Below are 7,981 nucleotides of genomic sequence, written 5' to 3'. Positions count from 1 at the left end.
GGGGGGGGGCTCCCACCTCCCCTACATGGTTGGAGGGGAAGGGTTTCACCATCAGACCCAACTGCAGAATGGCTGGGATCAGAGTCCCAGTACCAGCAGTGGTGGGAGGCAAGTCACACCAAGTATAATGTAGGGACAGGGTCTCTTCCATGGGCTCCTCTACCGCAGGATAGCTATGCTATCCTGGACCCTTCTCCACGGTGGTGACATTTATCTTTTTTTTTTTCCCCATTTTTTTCCGGGGGTAGGATTCTTGTCATAGCACAGGGCGTAGCAGTAATGTCAGCCTCCGGGGGAGAGGGAGGGACGGTGGCAGTGCTTCCTCCATATCAGAGGGGCTAAGCTGTGTTTGATCCTAATGTTTTGTATGGCTGCGCGTGGCAGATTACCACCCTTAAGGGACCAGCACCCACCCAGCCTCAGGGTGGCCCAGGGAAAGGGTTTTCTGGGATGCTGGGAGTGGTGTGGGACTAGGATGGGGTGGCAGTTGTACGCACCCTTCTCTGACTTGCCCCTCTGTTTTGGGACCCTGCCAGTGGTTGTGGCATGGGGCCTTCTCATCCTATTACATGGGTTAACTTTTATAACCACCCCTCCCCCATGTCCCTCAATGGGTTAACTACCTTGTTTATCCCTCTTGACCTATTCAATGAATCTTTGCTCTTGTCAGCAGTGCCTTCTCCCCCGATCCTTTGTATTTAATTTCCTTTTTAATTAGAACCCATGCTTTCTGCAAGTCAGCTCATAGTATATGATGAAGTAGGCTGTTGCCTACAGAATCCTATGCCCTTCTCAACAGTTAGACCCCCTCTATGCATTACAGGTATAACACAATTAACTGGTTAAATGCACAATTACCTTAAGACCACCTACATATGAAAAGTAGCTATCACACCATAAAAAGCCTCCAACCAGCTATGAAGTTAGACTTCAAAAATGTGTACTAGCTTTATAGTTGGTTGCTATCAAGCTTTAATTTGCATATGTAGCAGGGTCTCCCTATTAATAGAGGCACAGCTTGAAAAGGCCTTATGCCTAACTAAGAGAAAATTTTCTTTGGCAATCACAAGAAGTCTAATCTATTGTCTTCTGCAAAATTTTAAAATACCATTAAGAAGTAGGTCTGTGTTAGTCATTCTCCCTATGAAGAATGACAAACTTTATTTTTAGCATAGGCTGGTTTCCTCCCAATTCGAAATTTTCCATAAAGAGTCTACTTATTTTATCAAAATTTCTAGTGATTTTTAACCAAACAAAGGTTGTAAAGCATGGTCAGACCAAAATGACTTTGAATCTTTAAACATAATGATTAAAAAAGCAAGATAAGATATGTGGCTTTAGAGGATTATATGTTTTCTTCCTTTCCCTGGTTAATGTTTCCTCAATATTTCCCATTTTCTGTACCCCAAGTTTGCTTCAAATATTTCAAAAACTATTCTACTTCAGGGATAACATGTTAACAATACATGATGAGTTGTGCTATCACTATTGCCCACATGCTGAAATGTAAGAGCCCCAGAGCTTCTGGTGACTGTTATCCATTCCAAAACTGAAAACACTTCCTTGGTTTGTTTGGGTTTTTTTGTTAAGGCAAAAGAAATTAAAATCGTTCAGGGAACTGGCAGCCCTTCTCTTCAGTGGCCTGGTACATGGCTGCTAGCAGGTACAAACATGCACACACTTGCATCAATTATCTTATATCCATTTAAAATTTGGTAAAACTGTGTACATAAATACATAATCTATTTACACTTGACTTAGCTTCCTTCAGTATAGATTTCAAAGGTAGATATGGTTGTCCATCTAGAAGTTTGCAATAGTTTTAATTAAAATCAGCACAAGTTCTGCATTTAGACAAATATTTAGTCACCAACTCAAGTGTCCACTAGGTCAGTGATTCTCAACCATGGTGCCATGGCACCCTGGAGTACCCAGAGATGCTCTCAAGGGTGCCATGCAATGTTAGCTCTGTTAGGTGTACAATCATCATTCATGAGATAAACCCAGAGTTTTCAAATAGGAATCCATACCATTAAAAACATTCTGACCTGCTGTGGTCTTTTTGAATTCTTTGCAACAGAAGAATTGCTCTATTTTTCTGTAGATAAAAAAACAAATGAATACAAAAAAGGATTATTTTTTTTTAGGTCGCCTTCACAAAAAATCCAGTAAATAAAAAAAACCTAGCAAGTAAATACTGTTCAGCATCGCAGGTGGTTCTTCCACACTCTTGTAGTGTTCACCATACCCCATAAGACTAGAGAAGCACTGATACTAGCTAAGCTACTCCTGATATGAGAAATTAGTTAGAGTGTCTATCATCTTTCCCCAACAATAAGCTACATTGCTGCTTTAAATAATACATCTGCCTAGCAATCCAGAAATGTTCCTACTCTTTCTATTTCTGCTTCTCTTTAATGCACCTCATAAATATTTCTTCCAGAATTTGAAAGCCAACGGTATAACAATAGGAATCTGAAAGTGAAAAATGTCATTAATGCACTGAGCAAGCTGAGATAAGTGCAAAAGCAGGCAAGAAACATAGCTTCACCTGCATTTTTTAAAGCTCTAAATCTGCGATTGATTCTCAACCAAGGATCTGCTGTACAAGACAAAATAAACCCAGGGATTTCAGATAAGGAATCCATAGTGTTAAAACCATTCAGACCTGTTGTGGTCTTGCTGAGATCTTTGCAAGAGAAGAATTGTTCTACTAATTTTCTGTAGAAAAAAACCAAGTGAAAATTAAGAGCTCAAATTTTCCACAGAGTGCAACCAAGTATAAAAGGTTGAAACTCACCGTTTCAAATCAGGTCTGTCCAACTTGGAGCCTGTGAGGGCCTAATGTGTGGCTCAGAGGCCCAGAGTGGTCTGGCTGCCACTCTCCTCACTGTTTTTGATGCAGCAGTCACCAGGGTCTCTGAGCTCCCCCTCCTTCCCCAGCTTCTGCACCCCTTCACCCCTCTACTCCTGGAGGCAGGGTTGGGTGGCACAGCAGGAGAGCACCAAGGTGCCTGTGTTGCATGCATAGCAGAGAGGAAGCTGGATTACGTGCAGCACGGGGGGAACTGGGCTATCCATCCTGCACGTGGTGGCAAAAAGGGAAGCTGCCCCCACAGCGAGCACAGCAAGAGAGCCAGGACGCTTGTGCTACACACAGAGAGGACAAGGACAGGTATTCATGCTTGGCATGCAACAAGGGAGGGAGCCAGGCTGCCTGCGCTGCACCAGCAGTGAAGGGGAGAGATGCCTGGTCAGAACCTCTGGCCAGGAATGGGGTGAGGCTGCATGTGAAGCAGAAAGAGCCGGGCTGCCCACGTAACAATCAACATGCACAGCGTGCAACCCTATAAATCAGTGGCCCAGATGGCATGCAACCTCTGGCTACCAAGAAGTTGGACAACCCTGTTCTAAATAACCCAAAGGGTTATTAGTAATGTTACTATTAATGACAGAGAAATCAATTTGCAACATTTTTAAATTCAAGAGTGTTCCTTTAGCTTAACTAATTTTAGAAGTGAAATCTAACACAGGCCTTATTAAAAAGGGACACTTATGACCAAAAAAAGTCAGTAGTGCAATTTATCAAAGACTTTTTTTTTATCAAGACCCTTTCATCACATCTAGAGGGAGAGAAATACGAAGAGAGAGTTAGATACACTTTAATAAGCTATAAGAAAAAAAGAACACCCCCCACCCACAAACACATGATATACTAACAGATTAATACAAAGTTGTCCAATTCAGACTTGAAGTTTGAACATGTTCTTCCTATACATCTTTCAACCACCTGGAAGAATGGTGAGATTGAGCATGAGAGAACAAACATAAGTATGCTGAAGTTGGGCAACAAGTGGGAAGCACAACAGTCCTCAATACTCCTATTCTATTATTAAGAGAAACCTCAAAACATCAGTGACCACACTGAATGTCTATAGCCAAGTAACTACTAAAGAAAACATTCCATACTATCAGTAAAGTATGAGAATATTTTCTTAAAACTTGTAACACACATCCCACTAGATGGAAGACACTGTATATCACTAAACTGTTAAAATAACTGGCCTATTTGGGGAACCATCACAATGACAACACTAGAGAAACAAAATTCAGACTTCCATACAATCAATGTGTGAAACAAGACACTTGCAAAATTGTTTTTAGATAAACTGGAATCAGTTGTAACATTTCAGAATATATTAACTTGTATCAAACAGATTCTGTTTCATCAGATCTCATTCTTTTCAGAATAGAGCTATGGGTTTTCCGGAAAATTTTGAATTGGAAAATGTTCTGGAAATTTTTCCAATGCCCTAAATAGAGCGTGATCTGATTTAGCATGTTTATTTGACTTATATTTAGTCAACAAAATTAAAAAAGTACCCCCCCATGTTAATTTTATGTCCCAATAGCCACAAGTATTTGAAATGAAATATCTGATTAGGAAAAAAATTAAATACAGCACACTTAATGTGGTTTAAATGTTCTATTCAAACAAATTCAAAGCTTTATATGGAAAGAAATTATTTTTATTGTAATACTTTTAAAAATGTAAAGACAATACACAATAGCATGTAATCTCTTATATTGTTTAAATTTAAGAAAAAAAATGAAGGCACTGAAAACTGTTGACACGCTAATTTTAGCACACCCAAAGAACTGTGCATAATATGCCATACTTTGATTTGATCTGCACAGCCATTTAGGTGAATTCATACCATTTAATACCAAATTATGGGGCAAAGTTAACACACCAAGAGGGTAGGGAATGGATTCAGGTGGATCTGGACAGGTTGGAAGAATGGGCAGACTGAAATAGGATGCAGTTCAACAAAGACAAGTGCAAAGTGCTGCACCTGGGCAAAACGAACCACCAACACACTTACAGGCTGAGGGATGACCTTCTCAGCAGCAGAAAGGAATCTTGGGAGTCATAGTTGACTCCAAGATGAACATGCATCATCAATATGACAAAAGTGATCAAGAAGGTTAAAAACTTTATCATGCATTAGCAGGTGCATGATGAACAGGTCCAGGAAAGTGATGTTTCCCTTCTCTGCAGCACTGGACATGCACAGTTGGAGTACAGTACTGCGTCCGGTTTTGGGCACCACACTTCAAGAGGGATGCGGAGAATCTTGAGAGGGTTCAGACGAGGACCACTCGTATGGTTAGAGGCCTGCAGGCAAGGACCTATGAGGAGGGACTGAGGGACCTAGATCTCTTCAGCCTTTGCAAGAGAAGGCTGAGAGGTGATCGTGTGGCTGCCTATAAATTCATCAGGGGAGGGCAGCCAGGAATAGGAAATGCTCTGTTTATTTGGGCACCCCCTGGAGTCACTAGGAACAATGGCCACAAATTGATGAAGAGCATATTTGGGTTGGACATTAGAAAGATCTTCTTCACAGTAAGAATTGCCAGAATCTGAAATGGGCTTCCAAGGGAGGTGGTGCTCTCCCCTACCTTGGGGGTCTTCAAGAGGAGACTGAACAAGCACCTAGCTCGAGTAATCTAAACCCAGCGCTCTTTCCTGCCCAGGCCAGGGGGGTCAGACTCAATGACCTACTGAGGTCCCTTCCAACCCTAAGATCTATGAATCTATAACTTGATTTTTTATTTGGATTGTTATTTACCCTCCTGTTTACAAATCAATAAAACATATGTGCTTTCTCACACACTTCCTAGGGATAATCACCTGAAAAAACATTAATTACAACTTCAAAACTGCCAAGCTTGCCTAATATGGTATTGGCATCCATTCATTGTTACTAATGAATTTTATGAAACGATGAATTTTTAGAAATGGAAAATTTCCCACAGAAAAATAAAGCACTGGAAAATTTTCGGCCACACAGATCTGTTTCAGAATGAAATATTTTTCCTAGAATATCTAACTCCTTTGCCAAGTGACATACTCCTACGCTCCATGCACAATCCAACCACCACCACAGACACATGCTCCATGCATGCCACTTCACCCTGCTCAGTTTCCACGTTTAAATTAGGGTGGGCACCAACATAAAAAGTTGTACAATAAAAATAATGCAGGCAATAAGTTCATCAAATTGCTACTTTCTAGTAAAAGTGTTTGTTTTCTTTAAATAGTGTCTAACACACATGGAAAGCTGTGTGGTCTAACATTGGGGCGGGCAATTATTTCGGGCGGACGGCTGCTTACCAAGTTTTGGCAAGCCATCGAGGGCTACATGATAGGCAGCCAGGGGCAGATAAATATTAATTTTCTAAATTTTTTTTGGGGCCCCGTGGGCCGCATTTTGCCCACCTCCATCCCACATACTAGAATAGTGGTTCTCATCCAGGGTGCTGCAAGACCCCCTCAGGGGTGCTGTGATGCAGGCTCTGCTGCCACAGCAGTTGGTAAAACTGCCTTGCATGCCAGGCTGTGATAGAAGCACTCTTCCTGCCTTAGGGCACTCTGATAACTTTCTTCCCAGGCTCCTTCCTGCCCCCCACGCTCCTCCTGGAGAGACACATAGACCAGATCCATCTCTCCACAGGTCTCTACTTCCAGGAGATGCTGTACCTAATCAGACTGGGAAGAGCTGCAGCATGAACCACCTCTGTCATCTGCTTTAGAGTTAATGGAGAACCTGAAAGCAGGAGGAGCATCTGCATGTGCCACAGCCCTTCCCAGTCTGGCTACCCAGCAGCTGCATAGGGCACTTTTACTTGGCAGCAGCAGCACCCAGTTGGGAACTGAGGCAAGATAAACACAACAAAGGTTCACAGCTGGGGATGCTGCCATACTCAGTTGTTCTGGAGGGATGCCCTGACTGAAAAGGTCAAGAACTCCTGCCCTAGACCCACAGGAACTTTGAAAACGTGTCACCTACCTGAATCCCCTTGCAAATAAATTAAGATGGTTGCCTCAAGAAATTAAAATGAATCACTTTCAGCAACACTTTCAGTTCAGTAGCTATTACATACTTCATGGCATACAGGTACGCAATTTATTTCATCTATATACCTATCCATGAGACAGTCAACAAATTCCTTTTGATAGCAACCTTAAGCAGGAGTTTGACCTCTCTCCCTTCTGGCTACCTTTGCAGTCATTTAAAACATATTAATGAATGAGGGCATACCAGCTGATGGATGCAAAATGAACCAAGGCAAAGGCCACTTTCCAAACACCTGCCTCACCATGTCATAATTACTTCACTGTGAAAGTGAAACTAGCTTTTGCCCTATTGCTACTAGTAATCTTCACACCTCTACAAAAAAGCAGGCTGTAGCAAAACACAGATCAGACACTTTTCCTAGGGCAATTAATAGTTTTCCTTCATAAAATAACCTACAGTTGGTTATTCCATGATCAGGCCAAGCTAGAAGATGTTTTTGGGGTAGGCTGGGAAACCTCTGTGCTAGTCTGGCCTGGATGTTCTCTAGCACCTAAAACTCAAAGTAACCCTGGCCGCGGGCCCCTCAGTCAGAAAGAAACGGAGCAAGAGGCGTTCACATTTGAAGCTGGTCCCGGAACCGCCAAAGCAGAACCTCCCCCCAACCGGTGAAATCAGAAGCCAGAGAGCCGGGTGATAAACGGCAGCCGGCGGCTAGGAAACGCTGCAGCGCGTCACCGAGAGGAAGATGCAAAGCCCCCAGACGGCGGCCAAGCTCCGCCGCAGCTCTCAGCGCGCCGGTATCGCGGGGGAGGGGGACACGACAGAGAGCTACGGCGCGGCCTGAGCTACAGATGTCACCGGCTTCAGGCCGCTGCAGCCGCCGGCCTCGGCGCTCACCGCAGCTGGCAGCACAACAAAGGGCCCCGAGCCCGCATCGCTCCCCAGCGCGGGGATGCGGTCGGGGTCCGGCGGCCCCGCCCCCACCTCGCGGGGGCCTGCCCCAGCACCTGCCCGCACAACAAAACGTAAACAAAGCGGCCAAGCCACCGCCCCGGGGGTCTTCCCACCCGCCGCGGCCCACGCCCGCCCTCACTCACCTCACCCACCACCGCCACCGA

The 7,981-nt window shown here is 43.8% G+C and overlaps 1 protein-coding gene across 4 annotated transcripts in view; it reads right to left on the bottom strand.

Moving 5' to 3' along the window:
- Window positions 1-7,976, bottom strand: part of MAPK8 (mitogen-activated protein kinase 8) — a 171,243-nt gene extending 163,267 nt beyond the window's left edge. For all 4 annotated transcript variants that reach the window (XM_019502545.1, XM_019502548.1, XM_019502544.1 and 1 more), the window contains exon 1: window positions 7,961-7,976. The gene's annotated coding sequence lies outside the window, so the exon portion shown is untranslated. The remainder of the gene's footprint in view (window positions 1-7,960) is intronic.
- Between the last annotated feature and the right edge of the window lie 5 nt (window positions 7,977-7,981).

The sequence above is a fragment of the Gavialis gangeticus genome, unplaced genomic scaffold (genome assembly GCF_001723915.1).
Source record: "Gavialis gangeticus isolate Ggan-Ray unplaced genomic scaffold, GavGan_comp1, whole genome shotgun sequence".
Taxonomy (NCBI): domain Eukaryota; kingdom Metazoa; phylum Chordata; order Crocodylia; family Gavialidae; genus Gavialis; species Gavialis gangeticus.
This window is presented reverse-complemented; position numbering and strand designations above follow the sequence as displayed.